The following is a 23825-nucleotide window of genomic DNA, read 5'->3' as shown; positions in this document are numbered from 1 at the left end:
AGCAGACTTCGTTAGGCTCTGTTTTGGGTTAGGTCTGTGGTACAAATATGTAGCCTAAGCATTATATGCAGGAGGTGGCCAATTTTTCTGGCCTAACGAGCTGCATACCAACATCTTAACGTGACAGAGTGCAAAGGCACTCATCGCGTGCCTGAGATAGCTGGTGGGAGTGTGAGCTCTAAGAACATTTGGCAGGTGGGAAATGTGCTGGTCACCAGCTATCCCGCTGCTCTGCTGTGTGACAGGTTTTTCAGCTTTGTTTCTGGATGGTCTGGTGGCAGTAGTCCCAGATGTTCTGTGGCTCCCGTAGTCGGGGGTTCAGGTTACCCCCTGCCAGCTCCGAAAAGCCCTGTAGTTGTGGTGAAACTTGAGGGTGAGTGTTGCATTTGGACTGCTTGTGAGCAGCGTGAAACTAAGGATCCGCGGGCTGGCCAGTACAGTGTAGAAGCAACTTACAGGAGAAATGTCATGTTTTTGTTGGTACACGTGCATCTTTTACTTTCATAGTGAAACCACCAGAGGCCCCAACCAAGTGTCTCCGTACTGTGTGATAAGTCTGTGACAGAACTGGCAAAAGGTGTTGTAGCCCTTGAGATATAGTTCTGGAGTCCTGACTATGGAAACTTCGAGCGTTGTGCAACTTGATAACTTCCTTTTTAATCTTGTTAGACAACTGTATGTTGTGCTTTATGTTCCCTGTGAAATTTCGGGGGGGGGGTTTAGAAAGAAAACCTCACAGCTTTTTGAAAAGACAACAAGGAGCATTAAGAAACCTTGTTAAAACAATTTTTAGCTTGGCAGAAGTAGGAAGGTAATAATTCAGTCTTGTGGTCAAGTTCAGAAGCCAGGCCGTCGTATCTCTCTCTAGTTTTGTTGAATTCTGGTTTCTTGAAGCAGAATCTGCTGATTCTTCCTTTCCTGAAACATTAGTTTATGTTGTTAACGTAGCAAAAGGTTCTTCTGCTTTAAGCCGAAGATAGCATTTGTGCATATATAGTTAGCGAGTCTAGTTGGACTCCTCGTAGCAATAATTTCTCTCATAATATAAGATGTCACTGTAACTTAATGTTTTTGATAACTAGTTTGTCACAGACATGTGGGAAGCAGAATGGAAGACCTTTGGACTCACTGAGGTTAGATTGCCTGTGTCACAATGCGACAAGACTTTACAGTCATTTTCTTTAAAATTTCATTACCATTCTTGGCTTTTGTGATTTTCTACATGCATGACCAGAGTGTGAGAGCTCATTTTAAGCACCTTCTACCCATCAAAGAGTAAGAAACAGTCTAATTAAACATTTGGTGAAGGTAACAGATCTGTGTGTAGTAAGAACGGTATAATCCGGATGTTTATCTGAATTTAAGGTGGGCAAGATAGTTGTCACTGACTTTTTTGAACTTCTTGGATGTGTACTTAAAAAGAACAGGAGAGAGCCTGTGAATTTCTTGCCAGTATTAGAAATATGACAGCTGCTGCCCCCTGTTTTTTCCATCCCCTTCCAGGTCAGTTGTTTGTCCACCCAGCTGAGTCCGAAGTGCTTTGCTGGTGTTGCTCTTAGACACACCTTTCCAGTGATCCAGCAAGAATGTGTTTGCACTCCCTCATGTTGTAGAGTGGGAGCTGGAGCATTACAGAGCTATGTTTTCATAGGTTTTGCAAGCTTGATGAATTGCCCAAGTATGTAATATTTTAAGCTGTTTTTGAATGGAAACCTAATAGTCTTGTTTAGAACCAATTGCAATGCTTGCACGGATACTAAACGCTGGAAGCTTTTGTAACACTTAAGAATTTATTTGTGGAGTTAGGTACTAGGGTCCTCTGTTGTTTGTTCTGATGTTACATCCATTGAAGGAGAAAGGATTTTTAGTGTTAGTGGAAAAGGAAGGATTAAAGGAGCTGCTGTCATAAGCTCCAGTACAACCAGGTAGGGGAGAAGTTATTTCAGTTCATAAACAGCGTGCTTTCTTTAGAACTTCTAATTATACAAGCTGTAAGGGTAAATTATGGGTAGAGTGAATTACTGCTTCAATTGTCATTGCAATTCCTAGCTGTTTTAGCCTAAAGCATGGCATGTAAATTAGACCTTGCATTTCAGCTGAGGAGTAGATGTTTCTGCATTACTCCTGCTTCACAGATGAGGAAAACTAGAAAGATGGTTGTGTCAAGTAAACCAAGACGTAGTGAGTTGATAACAGTTAAAACTCTGGATTTGCTGACTTCCAATTTCATGTTGTTGTCTGCTAGCTCATTCTATGTCCACATTATGCTTATTAACATGGTGAATGCGTACCAGTAATTTACTCTGCAATTACGTGGCTTACAGTTCACTCTCAGTTGCTCGTTGCCTGTAGGATGCTCGTGTTTGACCAACATAGAAGCAGGATCCTACCTATACTCAGCTGGGGGTTTTAAATCCTCTTGCCTAACTACTTTATTTTTCTAATGTACCTGTAATTGTTCTTGTTTACGGGTGATTTTCTTATGGTTCATGGATTTGTCCACCCAGATTATTGAGCTCTTCTGTAATGAAGTGCTGTTTGCTGGTTTGATAATAGTAGGTATTATGGTAAATGATCCATCATATGATATACCCAGCGAAAGAGTAAATAACTGTCTAACACTAGTCCATTGCTATCTGACCTTGCCATAAACTCCCTTGCTCCGGTTCCAGGATCATTTAGTTTTCGTTATATTTAAGATTTATTTTGGTTTGCATAAGCAAGATCTTCAGAGCAGTGAACACTTCCATCATTTTATGTAAGGGACAGTTAACCCTCACTGCATGAGTTATCTTCCTATTGCTGCTTAAGAGATGTCCTGCTGATAACTGCTTTAAGAACAGCATTTTGTATCATTATTACAAGCAAGGTGATGATTATTATCTCCAGCCCTGTGAGGACTTATCCTCTGCCTGGTTACCAGTGAGAGAGAGAGAATAGTCTTGGGAATGCAAGGGAAGACTGTATTTGAACATATCATTTGGCTCTGCAGCAGTGGTGTGTCTGCCAAGCACTTGTCACAGCACTTATTAGGGCTTTCCTCCTTCCTTTAAAAGCTTCCAAAAAATTTCTGTGTTTAATAAGGAATAAAAATGGTTGTAGTCTTTAGGCCATGTAGTTTAATATTGGTGATAAGCATCTTTGAAAGTATTAATGCTGTTATCTCATGTACATAGATACATCTCCTGTTTGAATATTCAACTAGTGGAGTAATCAAAAGTAGGCAAATATTACAAGCTGAAGTATACATTAAGAAGCTGTGACCAAACACAAGTTTCATCAACGCATTGCTTCAAGTGGTTCTTTTGTTAGTGCTCTTGTAAATATATTATTGCCATTTCACATCCTATGGAAGCTAACAATAGTTTGTATTACATTGTATAAAGCTAGCTAAGATGTTGGCCTTGCTTATTTTCAGGGAATCTAAATGATGTGTGTATGTGTAACAACATCTGCATCTTTAAAATATTTTTAAAACATAGCTGTGCATTGCCTTCCCAGAAATAAGGCTAGGTTTCTGCTTGGGAAGTAAATGAAGCTGGTCCAAGGTAAGAGCCTTACCTACATCACTGTGTGCAGCTGTGGTGGAAAGGATCAAGGTGCTTAACAAAGTTCTGTGCTAATTCCTTTTGGAATTATGATATAATTATGCAAATCAGCTAATATTTTATATGCAAGATATAATTACTTTCAAAGCATTGTGGAAATGTGGAACACACTACTGCAACTCTTAAGTGTTGCAGTGGTCCTAAAATGCAATGTTGACATTCTAATCAGGTTCTTGTATCTCATATCTGCCTCCATTCGTTTCAAGTTTCAGATGGATTTCTGTATTTAGGTGAAAATGATAAGCTTTTGTAAAAATAGAAAGATGAGATGTCGGAGAATGAGTGAAGCCTTGTCTCGTAGGATGGTAGGTTTAGAACACAAAAATGTGGTGATCTTAAGAGTTACATGGTTCATTTTTGATCTTTTGGAATTTCTCTCGTTGGCTTATTCTAGAGTTTAGGATACAGCTTGTCCACAAGTCATGATACAAGAAGTCCCAGTTGAAGCTGGGAAACTCGTCTCCAACATGTAGAACATGACCTGTTGCTTCAAGTGTGTTCCAAATACTTTGCTTGCATGTGCTTGATGTGGAACTTCAGCTTCCAGACTACGACTGTATGTTCTGAACTAAAATTAAGACAGTATTTAAAAAAAGGGAGAGAAAATTGAGACTCCTTGGCTTTGGAAAAAACAGGACAGCTACTCCCTTTAATTGCTGTTGTACTAAAACGAATACATACAATAGTATAAATTTGTGTTTAAAGTTGACTGTTTTACAGACATTGTGTAAATGCTTGTCTCAATTTTTTATTCATCAGGCAAAACTAGTATAGGGCAAGAAAATGAAAAACTAAACTAGTAGCAAATGTAACAAGTGAATAAAGCATTGTTTTGTGATTGGTCTTTTTCCAGCTCCTTATAGTGTCCTGGATTTACTGACATTAAGTCAAACATGGGCTCAGTTATACACAAGCATTGGCAGTTGGTGTTGTCTTTCAGTCTGGAGCATAAGCTTCATTTATCTGTTCCCTTTGTAATAAACAACTGTAGATAGCTAAAACTTTCTTTTAAGGATGCTCGATGGTCTCTTTAGAAAGAGCAATTGTATAGGAGAGCATAGCTCTTTCATGACAAGCAGTCCCTCTATTCTGCCTTTCTGAAAAACAAATATCCGATTCTGACTGGGGTGCATTTTATCTTTTGAGGTACAAGCGTCTGCTAAGATAAGATCACATGAAATTGTTACAAGTTAGTAGTTCACTTCTTCGCAGAAAGCTGTGTAGTCTATGATTCTCTGAGTATTTTTTCAATAACACTGTTAGAAAAAGTATTCATTACATATTTATTCCTACGTTGTGTGCTGTGTAAGTGTGGTGGTTTGGGGTGCTGTGCAGTGAACCAGACAGTGGAACCGATCCACTTGGAATCTTTGCCTCTCTCCTGAGAGGACTTTGTAGGTTATTTGGTTTTAAGTTAGATTAGTTCCTAGACTTCATTTGCCGAACAACTGCACAAGTGTGTCACACATCTGAGGAAGTGACAACATCTGTTGAGTTGGGAGAGGAGAGAGCCTTCTAAAGCTGGTGTAAGTGCAGAGGACAGGAACACGTGGCCGAGTCTCCCCTTGTAGTTGCCCTGAGGTCTCAAATGCCATCGTCACTATCACAAACATGAAAACATAGCCTGAGCCGTGCAATCTTAACTTGTAGTTTCACGGCCAGTGTCAGCGTAGGCTGATGGTAAGAGGTTTCACAGCCTTCTGCCTGCCGCAGGCGGTGTGGCTTCTCGCCCTTTTGCTGGCACTCACAAGCTTTCTGCTTGATGGGAGAGTCTCTCTCTCGGACTAACCAGTTGTTTTTGCCAATTTAGTTCTCCACTGGATCAGTTCCCTGGTATAGTTAACTCCATGGTCACAGAAATATTTGTACTGGCGTAAAAGGAAGTCATGGTATTTGGGTAAGAATAAGTGACTGGGAGCAAAGGAGGGCAAGGTACAGGTTTAGTGCTTGAAGTACACCCTCAGCATGTGGTTCCACAAGCAGGTTGAGGAGCTCCAAGGTTATTCTTCTACTAAAAGAGAATGTCCCACTTTTATACCTGACCATTCACTGTTTTTTGCCTTCCTTATGCTGCTGTTGTGTAGTTCAGTAGTTGCTTGTGCCATCTTGCTGATAGAGCTAAAAAACCCTCCCCAAGCTTCCAGGGTTCATAACTGGTTTGGCAGCGTGCTGCACAAGCAGCTGCTTATGGCACCACAAGCACTTGTGTTGATAGAGGAAAGGAGAGGAAGGTAAACTGGGACCCTTTTTCAATGATGATACGTTTTTACGTAACTGCTATTTGAAACTGCAATGTTAGTGGTTTTTTAGCTGCAAAACTACTCTAAAAGATCACAAATTTAAGTTCTAAGTTTAAATTTCTCCGGGTTGTGCTTCTGTTTTGTATATCACTGCTTCAAGCTCCTGAGCCAACTTTTCTGTATTTGTGTCACTGTTGTGTTGGGGGATGTGTGTCAGTATTTCTGGTTCCACTATCAGGTCCCAAATTTGGGAGAAAGGATATAAATTGAAGTATAGTTGTGTGTCTTGTGTGGTGCTACTTCGGCTGATCTCAGGATCCAACAGATCTTCGTAGAAGATGCTTTCAATTCAATTTAAAAGCGTAGCTAATTGTAGTAGAAATACTGGTGGTGTATGTTTTGGTTACTACAGAGTGGTAAGAGTGGTATTCTATGTAGGTTGTTATTTTAAATAGATTAAATCTTTTTGATTGTGTTTGGTTTGCCACTAAAAATGAAACTAATGTGACAACACCAGTATGGTCAGTGTGTGTATTTGTGTTTTAAGGAAACTACCTCAAAGCTGTTGTACCCTTCCCTCCCCTCATCCAAATACTGTGCCCTATCCTAACCAGTTAAATATTAGCTGCATGCTTAATAGATATTAACTGGTTCATTTGGGATACAATTAGAAATATTAGTGTATATTCAACTTGTTTAATGAGACTGACCTGCATTTTTTTTAATCTGTTGCAATAATAATGAGACCTATTGGGACTTAGGGAGTAGGTTTTTTTGCTCTGCTCCATTCTGAGTCATAACAATAAATGTTTTTCTTGTTGGTTGCTCTCCCCATCCTGTCAAGCTGTTTAGAAGCATCTTAATGTACATTACAGACTGTCCAATGTTTCCTCTCAAGACATAACTTTATATTTAGTAAACAAATACATACCTACGTGATTCTTGGGAGGTGTGTGTTTTATATTCTAAGTCCATCTTGAATATAAAGAGAAGAAAAAGGATTTTGATAAGCTTAGATAATTTTATTGGAGTTGCAGTGGGCGGATGCCTCTTCTGAAATACAAATTATGTTCTCGGTAACTTATATCCGTAAATAGAGCTGATACCTTAATGATTGCTGTCACTTTTAATTATTCTTTATTTTGATGATTATTTAATTATTTTAACTATTCCTCCATATGATCACGCAGAGAGAGGTTGGGAAAAAACCCCTTTTGTTCAAATGTGTTTATTGTCTAAATAAGTTAACTTCTATTACAGTGGTTTATCTCTCCTTGCTACTAAGCAGATGATTGCATTTCTTGAGACAGCTTGAAAACTTAGTGCTAATAGACTTCTAATTGGAAAATGGAGTCCGTTAGCCTTTAAACTGCCAGTGTCAGGTTTTTGTTAACTACCCGGTAACTGTAACTTACTGCTGTGGCTGCAGATGTTCAATCATAAAAATCCAGTAATCCTACCATTAGTGAGTAAATAAACAGTTCCTGTATTGAACCATAGTGAAATCAGATTGTTGTAAATACACGGTGTAATTTGAAATTGTCATCTGTGTGTGGACAGGAACTAGAAACTGGGGCTCTGAGGCAAATGAAACCGCTTGTGTTACCTTTTTAGGACATGAGAGTTACTTGATCTCCTGGAGGAACCAGTTTAACAAATGATACCTGTGAAAGGAGAGGAAACATCATTATCCCCACAAATAAACGTGGCTTGGTGTTTTGGAAGTTAATTTGTATGTAATTTGCCAGACTCGTTCCGCAAAGTTTGATGCAAACGCACAAAACATTGTGCTGCTTGCGTTAAGTAAAAATGCATGTTTGTGAGGTTGTGGGGTTTTAGTTTGCCAAGCTACCCTTTTTGTTTAGTGTGAGATACCAATCTGAAAGTTTTAATGACATAATGAATGTTAGTATAATGTTTATGTCATAATACTTCACTTAGGCTGAATGATGTGTTCTCACTGGTTGTGCCCATTTTTGGATACTCTGCTGTGACTAGCTATAGAAGGACACTCTGCTATTAACTGTAAGCCAAAGTTGCTTTGTCCAACTGCTTAATATGGTAGCAGAATGATTTCTAGGTTGTGACCTGCCTTCAGAGAAAACTGAATGACAAAAGAAAGTAGATGTTAATTTAGTCTATTTGGAATTATAGCGGCTGCTTTTTGTTCTTAGATACACTTGTAGCAGTAGAGAAACATAGTAATTCAGGTTTATTAAAGGATGAACAATCTGAAGTAGGAAAATATTAGTTTTTTTTATTTTTAAGCAATTTTTTGGGTTTATTTACTGGCTGCAGTATAATAAGCTGAAAACTAATTGTGCCCAACCTAGGAACTGTATTTCAATTGATTTAAATTCTGTGCAAGTATTTTTTTCCCCAGTGTGTTCTTGGAACAGTGATGTTTGCTTTCTTCATGCACTTTTTTCTTTTCCTTGTAGTAATTATTCCAGCATGATTTAGTGAGAAGCTTCAGTTTTGTCTTTCTAAAGAACCACCTGAAATCAAAGGCTTGTTTATGGCAAACAAGATGAAAACAACATATCCCAGTAATAGTCCTAGAAAACACAGTAAACAGTAATAAAACTTGACAGGACAAGAAGCACTGGGTGCTAATTAAAACACAGCAAATTGCATCTGGACAGAAGAGAGCAGTTTTTGACTGTGAGGGTGGTCAAGCACTGTAGCAGGTTGCCCAGAAACGCTGTGTGGACTCCATCCTTGGTGATATTCAGAACCTGCCCAGACATGGGCCTGGGCAACCTGCTTCTGCCGAGCGGGTTTGAGCAGGGTGGGTGGGCTAGGGGATCACAAGAGCTCCCTCCCAGCCTCAGCTGTTCTCTTGTTCTGACTCAGCTCTCTGGAGTCATAAGAGCTCTTTACAGAATACTACAATGAAGATTAGCTAGAATATATCAAATGAAAGTGGACTGGGAAGGTAATTCCTAATGCTCAGTTTTGGGGAGAAAAAAAAACACTTTACGATTTCTGCCCGTGGAAATGCCATGAGTGACACAAAGTGCATTGTGTAGCCCTTCTATATTATTTCATTATTGTTTCATGTGCCATGAGCCTATAATTCTTCTACATTGGTTGGACTATTTTTATTTGCTTTTGACTATATATGGAGTACTTATCCCACGTAATAAGATGTTATAGAAGAAATAGTGGGGAAACAGCTGATTATCAGAACTGGTTGTCAGCATAACTTTATTATGATTATACGAAGTTAACTTGATCAGGAGATGCCAACTGATTTAATGGGACGAAGGCCTCCAGTTGATGAAGGGAAAAATTGTTTTTTACAGGTCTGTTGTACGAGATGTACCTCTGTTACAAAGAGTATCTGTCTTGGTATACGACAGACTTCAGAAGACTGAAGAATAAGGTGGAACCTGGAATATTTTTCTTCCAGAAAATTTTGGATGAGTCTGTTGTGTCAGTGTCTCGATTTAAAACAGTGTGGTTAGCAGGACTCCCTTACAGGCCAAGCACAAAGTGACCCAGGCACGGCTGAATGGATGAGCAACACGCTCAAGATGACTTTTTCAGACCAAATTAACAAGCAAGCTGTATCAACCAGTCGCAATGAACTGAAAATTCAGGCCTAAAGGCGTGAGAGCAGAGCAAGAACAGGAAGAGGACTGTATTGCTTCATATCCTCTCACCCCCTGTGGATGGTGAAGAGATGGTGTGGGCAGGGAACGTGGTAGCAATGGGTGACTTCGTGTGTCCTCTCTAGGTTAGACAACGCATTGCATCGGCATCTTACACCGAGAACAGTACACGTTCAGGTGATCAGTGGTGGTTCACCAAAGAGCTAGTCAGAAAGACAGAAGTGGTAAGCCTTGACTTGATCCTGAGCGGTGCATTGATTCTGTTTCAAGATATTCCTTCCAGAGCAGCTCTGTAATAGTGAATGTAAAGTGTTTGGATTAAAAGTAATTTTGTAAGCAACAGAAGCATTAAGAAAAAAGTATTTTTGGTTGCATTTTTGAAAAAGATTGCTTACATAAAAATTAGGAATTTTTTTTAAAAAGAAAAGCTTTCAAGGGTGTGTTGAAGAATGGAATCCTTGCAGGTGATGTGGAAATAATGAAAATGCTCTGTTGGTGGCTCATAACAAACCTGTTACCACTTCTCAAAGACAATGATGAAAAAGAAACATCATTGGTGAAATGGAGAGTTAAGGAAATAATTAAAAGCAAAACCATGTGTTTCAGAAAGCTGAAGTGTCCCTTTGAAGAAAATGCAAAGTTTAGAGTTGCTGGTCATTCTCATGTGAAAACAAAAATGAGTCAAGTGAGCAAGTTTGAAGAACAACTTGTGAAAGGCACACAACCTAGTTCAAGACAAACTGCAAGTCGGAGAGTGCCTTTAGGGCCACTAGATGCTGAAGGAGCACTGGCAAAAGGTGAAGGCAGAGCAGGAAATCCCCTGGAATTCTTTGCCCCTAGCTGTAAACTGTTGGGTGCTCACAGCTTAGTTTGCACAATTATCACTGCATGCTTGCCTTTACTCTTTTTCCATATGAAAAATAGGCAACTTTTGACACTGTCAGAGATGATGACACTCAACAGGTTTCCCCTTGCATGGCCCTGCTTATGAAGTATAAAGTACTCGCTGGGAGACTGTGAAGTCTTAATTGCGCTTTATAAGATGTTGAATTTCTTGTTCTTGCTTGTTAGCAAGGTGAGGCGTGAGGAAAGGCTTAGTTTTTTAATAGCTTCCTTCCCAGGAAAAGGGAGATACTCTTGGAGATGCTGAAACACAAGTTTAAAGGGCTTTGATTGTGTTCCTCTTATGGCTCTGTGTAGTGGAGTCAAGAAGTAAGGGTCTTGCATCTAGACATGCTCCCTGTAGTCTTAAAGGCAGTACCGTCCTTAAATTGTCGGGCAGATGTAATGGTCTTTTCTGGGTTGGATTTCAGTGGTGGATACGGAAGGAAACACTGCAGGTGCGTTAGAGCTGTTGAGCATAGCAGGCTTTGTAGCACTGCATAGAATAGTGGAATAGTTCTTGCTTTCAGTTCAGATACCAAGGCGGCAGACTGTAAGGAACCGACTTTGAGAAAAGAAGCTAATCAGCTTCTCTGTCGTGACATCAGTGTTCATTTTCTGATTTTTATTTTAATTATTTTCAGGAAGTAAAAGGCTTGAAATCTGATGTTGAGGTTATGGGGTTTTTGCAAACAGCAGCAACTGTAGAATTAATTCCAGTGTGTTTAGAAATAAGATCAGTAAATGATAATGTGGTTCACTTTAGAAGAACAAAGATGAAGATAGTAGTCTCAAGTGTCTCTCCTCTCTCTCCTACTACCTCCCGCATAGCAATTTCACTGAAAGACACTTCAATAAATGAAGCAAAACAACTGCTTATGAGCCTGCAATTTGATAACTTTGTGTAAACTGTTGCCTCCTTTTCCTTTCTCCTACTCCGAAAAGCGCAGTGCAGCTTCTGCCTCAGTCTTAAGACATTTTCCAGGACACAAGGCTGTGTTAGAACAGCAGTTGAAGGTTTGCTTGTTCAGTTGCTTCACCTGCTGCTTGGACCATACTTCTAGATTCTGTTGTTGATGAAATACACGTCTCGGGCTTTCTTAGGTAGTATGGCATGAGTACTTTGCTACATCACAGGTGAAATGTGAAACCATACAGTCACAGCTCTGTAGTTGAAGGCAGAAGGGAAGTGCAAGCCCTTCAAAGCTAGCCTGGATGTTAGGTAGAGTGTGCAACTCGGGTTGTAAAAGTTGGGTGTGTTTATGTATGTGGTTTACATGTGGTTGGGATGCCATTCTCTGACTCTGGTTGCCTTAAGCCTGAAGGGTCAGGGAGAGGAGCTGGCAGGAATAAGAGCCCTCGGACAAGCTGGAGGGAACAAGGGTAGTGCTTTGAGTGGGACTTCAGACAGAGCTGGTGTCGTTACCTGTACTTTGCCTGTGGATCTGATCAGAGAAGAGCTTGTAACAGGTGCATACTGTTGGCTTGGAGGAGTTACCTGTACTCAGGTTTGTTTCTTTCAAAATGATTGCAGAAGACTGATATTGGAAGCACAGGGCTGCGTGTGGTGTTGTACTGCCAAAGTGATTATACAGTAGCGGGGAATGATCAGTTTGTGTTAAAAGCTTCAGCGCCTGCATTGTTTAAACTTTAATCAGTCCTCCCCAGTGGAATAGCTAGTGTGTGTTTAGAGTAATGCTTAATTTGTAATAAATTTGGAATTAGGGCAATCTCTTAATGGTACTCAGCTTGCAATGAAGGGATAGCTGAAGCTGCAAGGATCATTAAGCACGGTCCATTAATGTTGGGGGTGTGTTTTGGCAATACTAAACTCCGTGTTATTGCATGTGCGTTCTTCTGTCTATGCTAAATACTGTCAGTTGACAAATATTTGAAACAATTCTTAGAGTAAGGAAAGTTCGGATTATTTAGAATTCAGTGATTAGTAACACTGAATAAGTCTGTGCCATTCATAGGTGTAGTAGCTACCAGGCAGTGTTGCTGCTTTTCAGAGTAAAACCTCTTACCTGTAACTATTCAGCTAATACACTTCAAGCATGTGTGTAGCATCAGGAGCTTTCCTTGGTCAGTTGTTGCATTACTGTAAACTTACACCTGTTACATGCTCTTCATGGTGTCAGAAAACCCTACTGTGAAGGTTTTGGTGAACACATTTCACGTGAATAGTGAGTGAACAAAGCATGGAATTGCAGAACCTCTAGAGGTGAGGGGGGCTTATCAAAGGATATCTTTTGGGGATCGTGTTAAAGCTCTAATGGCACAGCTTTTTTGACACACTGAAAATTTAAGGTTCATTTTGGGAGTAGAAGAGATGTCTTAAGTACAGAGGTCATTAGGCAATGTTCTGGAGGGTTTGGAGTGTCATAGCTACTGGTAGAGTATTCTTTTTACTGCAAGGTTGGGGTTGTTTGTTGTTTTTTTCTCTCCCCATCTTTCTTCTCCCTTCAAGGTCACTTGTAAAATTTTTTATGGTCAAAAATAAGAAGTCTGAGGTACACGAGAGTTGAAGTTACGTGGATTCAAAGCTTACTGTTGCCTCATGCTGAGTGAAACGACAACTCACTTGTCCTCTGAAAACTTTTACCCCTTTTATTTCTCATTTTGAAAGAAGGATGAGACCTCGTTGTTCTGGTAAACACTCCTCTCTCTCCACATGAAAATAATGTGCCCCAATACTGAAAGCTCCCTGACTAAGAGCACTTGTGAGTCTCCTTATCTGTTGAAGGTTTCTGTGCACACTTAAAATGTGTGAGCTGTGGGTTGAATATGGTATCTTAATACTTTGTGCGTAGAAAGAAGGAAGCAGCACCAGGTACCTTATTCAGAAGGCAGCTTATGCAAAACGTTATGAACACCTGAAACAAGCTTTCCATTTGCAGAAAAAGTGACTCTTGTGGTTGTATGAATGCAACAAAGTACAAAGAAGCACGGTTGATTGGAGAGCGTAAGTTCCTATGAAGAGTTTCAGTCTCTCTCCCAAATACTGTATTTAATTTTTAGTTTTATGTTACAATTGTCTAGCAGTGTTTGTTTGGATTGACTTTTTTGTGCTGGTATTTTATTCATATAAAAAGCACTCTACAGAAAGTGTGGGTTTTAATTAGATTTCTCTTGCTTTTTGTCCTACTCAATTATAGAATCATAGAATGGTTAGGGTTGGAAGGGACCTTGAAGATCATCTAGTTCCAACCCCCCTGCCATGGGCAGGGAAATCCTCCACTACACCAGGTTGCCCAAAGCCTCATCCAACCTGGCCTTGAACACTTCCAGGGATGGAAAATTAAACATTTGTTTTCAGTGTAAGTCGTGTTACCTGATTGGATCACAAGGATCACAAACATGGATAAATTAAATATGCAGCAATTGATGGAAAATACATAGCAGGTCTTGCTGAGTCTTGAAGGAGGAAGTGCAGTATGACTGAATTCTGTAAAGAAATGTAGTTAACTCTAAAAAGTCTTTTTAAAATTGTTGCAGCTTGTTTGTTATGGAAGAAGAAAATCTGAAGTGTAAGGAGCAGAGTAGCAAAGAGTCTGAGGACTGAGCAAAAATAAATCTAGTCGTGTGATTACAACATACGTATGAAAATCTCTTTAGTTCTGCAGTTACAACAAGTTATCCAAGTGTTGTAATTCCACTTCTGTTTTTACTATATGGCTGCTCCTGTTTAAACATAGTGTATTGAACTTTGAAAGCAATTAAATCTACAGCAATAGGAGCTGTGAAGCAGTGAACTTCAATCTGATAAAGGAGATGTGTGCTCATTTGAGTGCAGGGAGACTGAAAACTTGCAACCAGCAGCAAGAGTGTTGCCGTTCTGTCTGAATCAAAAGCAGAGTTGCTGTTTTAGCATGTAGCTATCCCACCAAAGTGTCAAGTGTTGCCTGACAGGCAGCTTTTTTCCACTTATTTGTGAAATTGGTTTTCATGCTTGAGATTAATCAGATTTGTCATAAGAATGGTTTAGGTGTGATTGTACTCTAATTTCAACTAAAACTTGAACTATAAATATCTGACCTAGAAACCATGTAGAAAACAGTGGAAATATTATTGCAGTGTTCTTGCATTGTAAGTTAAAAGGAAGTATTTTGACTCATTCTACCTGCTGTAGTGTAACATTTATTTTGGTAAGTCACCTTTTAAAGAAGGTTTTTTGAATTAAGTGTAATAAGCAAAATGACAACACTTACTAAGCCTTTAAAAATGCAACTGCGGAAATGTGTATTTGAAGTGAAGATAATCTAATCATTGAAGATTAGAGGATGCTGACTCAAGAATGTTAGGGTGGGTGTTTGGAACCAAAACATCTCTTAAAGAATAGAGAAATAAAGAAATGGGCCTGGGCTTTAGATGAAGAAATATTCTATTTAGAGGTGGTACAAAACTACAGTTGATAGTATTAACATGGCAAAATTCTCACTGAGTTTGAGAAGTTATTTACCACCACACATTGCCACTCTACCATTGTTGACAAGTTAAGATATTTAAAGTAGCCATGTATCCGTTGGTGTAAACCAGAGGGATGGTTTTATATAAGAATATGAAAGTATTAACACTTACATACTGTGAAGAATCTGCAGTAAGAGATTACATCAGTCTTCAGTCAACTGGGGGAGGAAGCGTTCGTTCCTTGCACAACTGTGCTTTAAAACTACCATGTAATTTGTCACCTCGCGTTCCCAACACCTGTAAAAACTACTTCAGCTGTAGCATAGCAATTACAGAAACGTTAGGAATATGGCAAACTGCAGTTGGGTAACTTCTGAGAGGGGGACACTTTGAAAGGGAAGACTTCAGCAGTGTGCAGTGGTGGTCTCTAAGTGAGAGATCTTGCTCTAACAGACAAATTTAATTCTTAAAGTCACTGTCTTTTTTGAAAGTGTGTGTGGTGGATTTGGGGTTATTTTGTTTACTTGGTAGTCTTTTATGATTAGAAGTTGTAAGGCGCAGGAAATAGCTTTATAGTTCCTTCCTCCCACAAGTCGTAATTCATTTGTGGCCATCAGGATGTTTTTCTTGGCTTATCTCTTTCTGTGCAGTTTGCTTTGCACATCTGCCACAGAAATTATGAAGCTGTTAACTTGAAAAGTTGAAAACGTATTTCAGATCCTACCGTACCATAATGAAGACGGTATCATTGGTCACAGAGACTTGCATGGAATGTCTGTAATAATACCTGGTGTTCATGTACTGAATCGGCCGGTGTCGTGTTCGCCGTGCTCCTGAGGAGTGGCCTCGAAACGAGTCACTTCAAACGGCCAAGCGTCAGCTAATGCTGCACCGTTACCTCGGGGTAACCTGAAGCATCTCACCAGGCGGCAGGGCAGATGGGGAGCCAGCTGTTTCTTCGCGGAATGTGGGCTGCTGGCTTCATGTTTAGTATCCATACGTTTCATCCATAAGGCTCTAAATCGAAGCTGTGTGTTTTAGAACAAAAGTGGCATTACTGACAGGAGCAAAATGAAAATGCATTAAGTTTGTTACGTGTTTTTTGGTTCGTTTGTCTTCTCTGAGCGAGGAGAAATGCCAGCTGAGACTGAATATATGAGTTTGCTGAAGAGCAGCACCATTTTTATCCGGAAGGCAATGAATATCTTTTTCTCTGAATATAGTAACATTAGGTATATAAAATCCTGAATATCCATTATATTGTTTGGGAAAACAGATGGATAAATGGTGTCTTATCTTTCTGTCCTCGGTCTCTGAACCAGTCTGCATGTTGAGCTTTTTAAGGTAGTGACAGGCTGTCGCAGGGCAGTGGAATCTGGTGCTGAAAGGCATCTTTCGGTTTGACTTTGTCTGAAGTCCTTTCAGGTTCTTGACATGCAAGTTTGGACCAGTGATCAGCTTTAATCCTTCAGAGCCTGAAGGAAGCAGTGCTAACAGAAATAAGTGGAATTAATATGATGCCCGTTTTTGCAAGGTGCTTCTTGCATGGTGTGCTGGCCCCCAGAAGTTTGGGAGGTGGTGCTGTGTGGATCGGGATCGTTTCTTTTTTAACTCACCATTTCAAATGCTCTTTTGAAAGTATTTCGTGCCCAGATGGATAAGTGTTAAATGATTTTTTTAATTGACAAAAATGTTTCTGGAAACTAATTAACAGTTTAATAGATGCCGAGATTCCCGCACCTGGGAGTGAGGGAGATGTATCCTGTACTCCGATGAGCTGCCTGGCTTTTTTATTTACCGTGTACTCTCAGGAGTTGAAACTAATTTCTGCACACAGTTTAAAAATGGATCACTTAATATTAAAATAACTTTTTGGCGTTCTCAGAAACTTTTCCATCTTTTTCCAGTCCTGCTTTACAGGAACCTTTTAATCTAGATACTAAAAATAATTTAGGTGCATGACTCATAGAAGATGAGTGGGGATAAGATGGTGTGTTCTCTCCCCTCCAAAGGCTTAATCTTAAATGCATGTGTGTCTGTGGGTGGGGGTCTTTTAGATAACTATATTGTGAAAACGTTACTGGAGTCTGCCTTATCTCTTCTCCAGATGTTGAATGTTCACTTTGCTCATATTATTCTATAGTGCATTCATTCGTTCTTTTTTTTTTTTAAAAAAAAAAAACAAAACCAAATATGAATGCAGTCTCAAACATCTGAAAGCAAAGCTACATTGTATGGACTTTTTTGTCTTGTTAGTCCCTGTATTGATTTTTGGGAAATCAGAAAATAAATTGCTGCTGTTGTGTTTGGATAGTATTCCCGAAACATGCACCATGCATCAGTTGAACAATCACTAGTGGGTCCCTATCTTGTCGTACAGTGGAAGACTGCTGGCTTCTCAGCTGAAAAGGAGCAGACAACCCAACTGTTAGGAGAAAATGAGCTGCTGGAAGACAAAGCCAGCCCTTAAACTGTAGGAGCAGAACATGAGCTCAGCCTCCAGATGTAACTTATTGCTGCCTTTGTTCAGAGGTTTACGTTGAAGCTACCACCATGCTGGTAACAAACCATCCTTATGAGAAAGCACTCCTCTTCTTATCCATGTGCCTTTCCATAAAAATCATAGTGAGGTTTAGATGAAGATATGCAAGATGAGTAAATGAACCAGCTGTGGATGTTCTTGTGTATTCAGACAGAGTTAAAGCAGACTTTCCTTATGCTGCTGTTTAATGGTTTCTTCACCGTTTATTTTTCAGATGCTGTTCATGGTCCTTTCTGGTTGGACGATGCAGTCTATTGATTTTTAAATATTGATTTTTAAAACAGAGCTGTGCAAGTGTATTTCTACTGGGTTTTGTCCATGTGGACTTTGTTACAGTACCAGTTTCTAATCTCCTTTGCTCTGTCACCAAGAGAGGTGATGAGACTTCGTTCTGAGTCAGTAACATCTGTTTTGTTGTGGAACAAATTTAAAGTTTGTTTTGCTTTTATTCACTGTGGAAGTCATAGGAAACGTGAAGAAGACTTTCTAAAAATAAAGAAGCTGCTAACAAAACCACAGAAAATTAAAGTATTAGTATATGAGATTGCCTATTGAACAGATAATGCTAAACACAGTTATTTAAAAGATAAAATTGTTGTCTGTTTTGACACTTGTTTCTTGCCAGACTTTAGTACCGTGCTACGCAGTGCTGTACAGTAACAGAGCTTCTGTTGTCCTCTGGTCATTCAGACCCCTGCTCCTCTAACTAATTTTTTTTTGTCACTATCTTTTCTTTAGTGTTGCTATCTGTTTGAATAGCATTAATGTTCAAACTGTATGTATAATACATACATGTGTGTAATGCTTGAATTTTTTTTTCTTCTGCATTTAGTCTTTAAACAGATATTTGCAGAATGGTGTCTCATTGAAAACTGTTAACAGTGGTAAAATGTAGAAAGTTTCTCATCTCAGCTTTTAGTATTTTAGTGTTCCCAGTTGTAAAATTAAAAAAAGGAAAACAGAAGGTGCATAATCCAGTGATGTCCTTGGAGTAATAGTTAAAGGCATAATATTATGCACATAGGAGTCCCATGTATACATGATATTGTAATTGGTTTGAAATATACATTGAAAAAAAATTTTTAACTGTGTAACCAGGTTTCTTGTTCCTGCTGCTCAGTCCCTCAGCACAGTGGGCAGCTTCCCAGAGGTTTGAGAAGTGTTTCTAATTAGGCTTACCCTGTCCAATCCAATACCTTTATCATCACTATAAAGAAACTGTTGTAACGTACCCTGTCTGTGACTTCTGTTTATTTTAGTTTTCACAAGATTAGACATGGCATTTCACAAATCTTCTGTGGATCTAATGTCCAGAATTGTACTTGTGTCCTCAGTGACACCACCCACATCAATAGGAACTCTAATCCTAATGGCGCTTTTAATGGAGTGGTCTGACTCTTGCCCCAGGGCATATTCAAGGCTTTTAAGTTTGTGCAGGAACATTGACTAAGATCTGTTAGGCTTTCTGATTTCTTAATATGTTTTAAAGTAAGTTCCATTCTGAATGAATGGATGGATAGATATTTATTATTCTTTCATTACCCTTAATGCATAAATACTTTCTTTTCTCATGGCACTTACTTTCTCTATTGCAGGTTTCCTGTGCACGTGCTGTTTAAAGGTTTCTGCTGTTTAAGGCTCAGCTGCTATTTGAGCATTGGTTTGAAATGCTAAGTTTACATGTCATTTGAAGATCTGAAACTTTGTGAGATATAGCTCTCTACTCTTTTCCTGATGAATGCTTATCTTAGGAATACTTCCTTCAAAAGAACATTGCTCCCAAAATCTAGCAGTGAACTGTAAGCTTTCTTTGAGTTGTGATGTCATGCACTTGAATGTACTGGCAGAGTGATGACAGAATAGAACACCACTGACTGTGGAAAATGTCTGGAAGATACAGGAGATCATGGGGAGCATAAAGTGGAAATACCTGTGTGATGTTCTTTTGGGAAGACCATGGGCATTTAACTATTTACTCTTATTAGTGCTATGTGCTGCATCCAAGGTCCTAACCAAGTGTTCAATCAAGTCAAGAAAGACAAAAATTGTTGCACCTTTTTCTTTAGCGGGTTTGCTGGTAGTGATGTAAATCATGGTTACAAAATGTTGTTTGAGGGTTAACCTTAAAGTTTGGTGGTTAATTTTAGAGTAGAGATTAGCTGAGAAAATACTCTTTCCATTTCTGTTGCTGACTACGTTCAAAGCGTTGTGTTTCCACATCCATGTTTCCAAAGTGTTCCTGATTCAAGGGATATGATACAGAACAATTTAGGGGTGGTTTTTTTTTTTCAGTGTGGAACCAACAGTAATTGATGTGGGATAATTAGTTTGAACACAACAACGCTGGTGGTAATGTTACCAGTTGGAAGGTATTACTAGAAGCAGTATCCTTACAGTTGTGTAATATTTGATAAGTGATGATAATCTCCTAACAGATAATTGATCTGACTTCAGTCACAGCATTTGAATCTGTAGAGAGCACCTTGTGGCCCTGAACAATGAAAAGTCTTCACCCTGAAGACTTGCAGCCTTCCAGTACTTAAAGGGGGCCTGCAGGAAAGCTGGAGAGGGGCTTTTTACAACGGCATGTAGTGACAGGACAAGGGGCAATGGATTTAAACTGAAAGAGAGGAGATTTAGATTGGATATAAGAAAAAAAAATTTCACTCTGAGGGTGGTGAGGCACTGGAACAGGTTGCCCAGAGAAGTTGTGGCTGCCCCATCCCTGGAAGTGTTCAAGGCCAGGTTGGATGAGGCTTTGGGCAACCTGATGTAGTGGAGGGTTTCCCTGCCCGTGGCAGGGGGGTTGGAACTGGATGATCTTTGAGGATCTCTTCCAACCCAACCATTCTATGATTCTATAATTCTATGAAACAAACATTTCAATTCACGATGTTGTAATTATTTGATGTTGGGTAGAAATACAATGATTTTACTTTCCTGGCATAAAAGTGATTTTTTTTTTAAGAAAATATTTTATTTGTCTGAAAGAGGAAAGCTTTCTTCTTCAATGTTTATTTTGTGTCCGTTTTATGGAAAAAACACTGAAGAAGCACTGATACCTTACTGAGAGTAGAGCACACCTCCTCCTCACTAATACTGTCCGTCTGAGCATTAGTAGTGGGATTCCTGTATTACTGTGTAAGGTCAGAAGCCCGAGCAGAGTAGCTGAAATACATGTTAGAGCCTTATACTGGAGCGTCTTGAAATCAAACACCAATAGAAGTTTTCTACGGATATGTTTATCACTCACTAGTGTTTGTGTGTGTTTATGTCCACATTGTAGGTGACATATCTGCTGATAAGGGATGGGGAAGATAGGACCCCCCTTCAAAGTATGCCTTTTTTGTGTGTCATCCTATGAAGTACACCTTCAGTCTGTCAGGCTTTATTTTCAAGCAGGCCATCCACAAGCTATCTTCCACTTCTGTGCTCGGAGGACAGTCTCAGACCTGTAAGATTTTTATCCTCCTATGCCTGAAAGCCAAACTGCTTTTCAGACTGTTGCAACTGAAGGCTGGAGTGAGAGATGCTTGGTAAATTTTTTTGGCTAGACCTTCGTAGCTTCTCTGATCCCCTTAGTTGTGTGTGGATAGGTACAGAACTTCTTGTCTCTACTTGCTTGTCTGTTTGCTTCCCTAACACCAACTAACTGTTGTTTTTACCTCAAATTGTGCATCCGAGGTACGTGCAATACTTCCTCTTGTCCCTCACATCCTTCTCCTCTCCCCCACTTAATTATTTTCTGGGTTTTTTAGCACACTATAGGATATGGCATCTGGATCCGGACGACAGCTTTATCTCAATTTACAAATCTCAAAATGTAACTTGGAATAAAATTTGAAGCTGTTTACCATCGATTGAGTCATTTGAAAGATTTTTTTCTTTGAAAAATGCAGACAGAATTGTGGACAAAGTAGTTTTGGGGAATGTTCCATCTATAGTACCTCTGTTCAGTTTCAAAATATGTTAAAATCTAGTTTATAAAATGCATGTAAAACTTGCAGTTACTTATCTTTTTTTTAAGAGGAAGTGTATCTTATTGTCCGATGCAGTTGGAGATGATCAGCTATTCATAACTGTTACCCACTGATTTTTCACTAGCAGTGTCCATTATTATTATTCAAGGGGAGGAATTTAGTCTCAAACTTGAGCTACCTATTCAGTGTTGCTATAAATTGTAGGCGCAAACTTTTAAAGTGAAGCGTTCTCTTGCAAGAAATTAAAACCTGACATTTTGCTCACTGTCACCGTGCTGCCGTTCCGTAGCAATGTGCCAGTGCCCTCTCTTGGCTTTTCCCAACAGCTTTGGGGTTATTTTTTAAAAAAAATACTGAAGGGGTGCACTAAAGAGTAAAAATCATCTGTTGACACCAGTCTGTGATTTAATAGATTAAAAGAAATGCAAGACACAAGCAGAAAAGAATGCAACAGTTTGTAAAGTTGATGCCAACCCGTTTGTTCGCTATGCCTGGATTTTGGATGTGCTCTCAAAACACATTCCTTGTGTTTAATGCCTGTGCCCGTGTCAGAAGTGTGTAAACGCGCTGGTCGCAAGATTCCAGTTGCGCAGGGCTCCAGTAACGACTGGGGTGAACCCGAATGCAGTCTCGCCGGTAACGGGGCGATTTAAACACCGATCGTCCTGCCGGTCTCGCTTCCCGCGGGGCCGTGTGTCGGCTCCCGGGAAGCTGCCCGGGATAAACTGGCCGAGAGCCCCCCCTGCTGCCGGCCAGCGTCCTCGGGTGGTAAATTTAGATCAATCACAGGAAGTCTTGGCAATCCAGCCTAGTCACTTTTTCCCTTCACATCTGGACGTAAATTTTATTTTTTTTCCTTGTTGCAAAGGTCACAGGAATCATGGGTAGGGCATGGAATGAGGGCCATGGAAAACATGGGAAAGGAAGAATAAAACTGTATTTCCACCTTTTTAGAAATGGTTATTTTTAAGTGACCTGGAATGATGCCAAACTATACAACAGTTTGTTGTTGCTTTTTTTTTTTTCCTTGAAGTTTACATTTGTTGCCGAATTAAACGCGGCTTAAGGATACTTTGTTTTGGAATGCTTTGTGTGGTTAGATCTCGTCTTGGCATTTTTAAAAGAGCTTTCTCCTAGTTGCTGAGAACAATAACTTTACTGCAGGAGGGTTTTGGGCGTAGAGCATGTTTCTGTGCTTGGAGAGGTTTAACTGCACCACCTTCTTTCTCTTGGCATTGCTTAATTTCCCTTGTTTCCCTTCCATTTCCCCCTCTCAACCCTGATGCTGCATTAGCTGTGCACTTTGAGCTCTTCCACAATTAATGCTGGCTTTTTTTTTTCTTTACAGTAAGTTTGCATCTTTTCATGCATTTTCCAATCTTAGATTCTTTGCTTTAAGAAACGAAGGAAATGCTTCGTTTCCCCCCCCCAACTCCCCAACAAGCGCTTAAGAAGGGGTTATAAAAACAAACAGAACCTTTCCATTCAACTCCCTGCCTTTCCCTGCTTCGGACAAGGGAACTAGTGTGCAGAAAGCTGCAAAGTGCTGAAGCCTGTAGCTTTGGGGTTGTGACTTTTTTTATTTAACATTCCATGCATATGGGAAATAAAGATGGTATTAGTTTACTTTGTATGTATGGTAAAGAAAACGTCAGAAACAGAAGCTTGAGGTGCATTTAGCGTAAATGAATTTGTAAGAGCTTAATTGCTGTTGTTCATAACTACTGCTGTGTTCCTAGGTGCCTTTTTTTATATAGATAGTTCTGTTAGCTCGCTGATTATTTATTCAGTCATGTAGCTTATGCTCTCTTTAGACACAAAGTTGAATAAAATCATACATCAGAATCTGACAGCAGGAATTCTCATGCTGCGAATCCAAGATTAAGTCCAGGAATTTTATTCTGTTTTAACAATTACCTTCTGTGTCCCCTTTCAGACTTAAGGGGATCTTATTCTTGTTTCTGCTGTTTATAACTCCCGCTTCCAAGACCTTTGCTATCCTTATGCCAAATAAAATGGAACGGGTATTGCTTGAAAGCTGCTTCGTGCCAACTCCTGTGGGGACAGGGGGATGACTATTAAGCATCTTGATTTTTTCTTCTAGTCCTTTCGGGTTCAGAGGAGATTTTTAAGCAGCAAACGCCTTCTCTGTGTTGTAGTGTAAGCTCGTTAGATCTGTCCTACAGTTTAATTATGACTTCACAGGGTGGTTTGTGTGTGGAATGTCGTCATGTTACAGGGTTTTTTTTAGCTTCTGATGCCAGTTGTATGATATACTTTTAACAGTTAAGTAAACTTTCAAACTTTTGATACAATAGGTATAAATATGTAATTTCTAAGTTATTTCAAATATACTGGAAAGCAGAGGCTACTACATTTCCTCTTACTTGTGATTCATTACTATTGCGTGTTATGTTACTCCATTACTGGAGAGCTGTTTTTCAAACATTCTCCATACGAATGATGCTTCAGGCCTCCTCACTCACTTTAAAATACAAGGAAAAGTATTGTATTATCAGATGTGTCTGAATGCTTCCAGGGGAACA

The 23825-nt window shown here is 39.5% G+C and overlaps 1 protein-coding gene across 2 annotated transcripts in view; it reads left to right on the top strand.

The window, feature by feature from the left end:
• CLINT1 (clathrin interactor 1) overlaps window positions 1-23825 on the top strand; it is a 53218-nt gene that overhangs the window by 3457 nt on the left and 25936 nt on the right. Inside the window, exon 1 of one of the 2 annotated variants that reach the window (XM_086621396.1) lies at window positions 20720-20753. The exons of the other annotated variant lie outside the window; for it this stretch is intronic. The gene's annotated coding sequence lies outside the window, so the exon portion shown is untranslated. Of the gene's footprint in view, window positions 1-20719; window positions 20754-23825 lie in introns of those variants that run through there. 2 annotated transcript variants of the gene reach the window in all.

This window comes from Tauraco erythrolophus, chromosome 16 (genome assembly GCF_009769465.1).
Source record: "Tauraco erythrolophus isolate bTauEry1 chromosome 16, bTauEry1.pri, whole genome shotgun sequence".
Lineage (NCBI taxonomy): Eukaryota > Metazoa > Chordata > Aves > Musophagiformes > Musophagidae > Tauraco > Tauraco erythrolophus.
The sequence above is the reverse complement of the archived record's forward strand: the minus strand, read 5'-3'. Positions and strand labels throughout refer to the sequence as shown.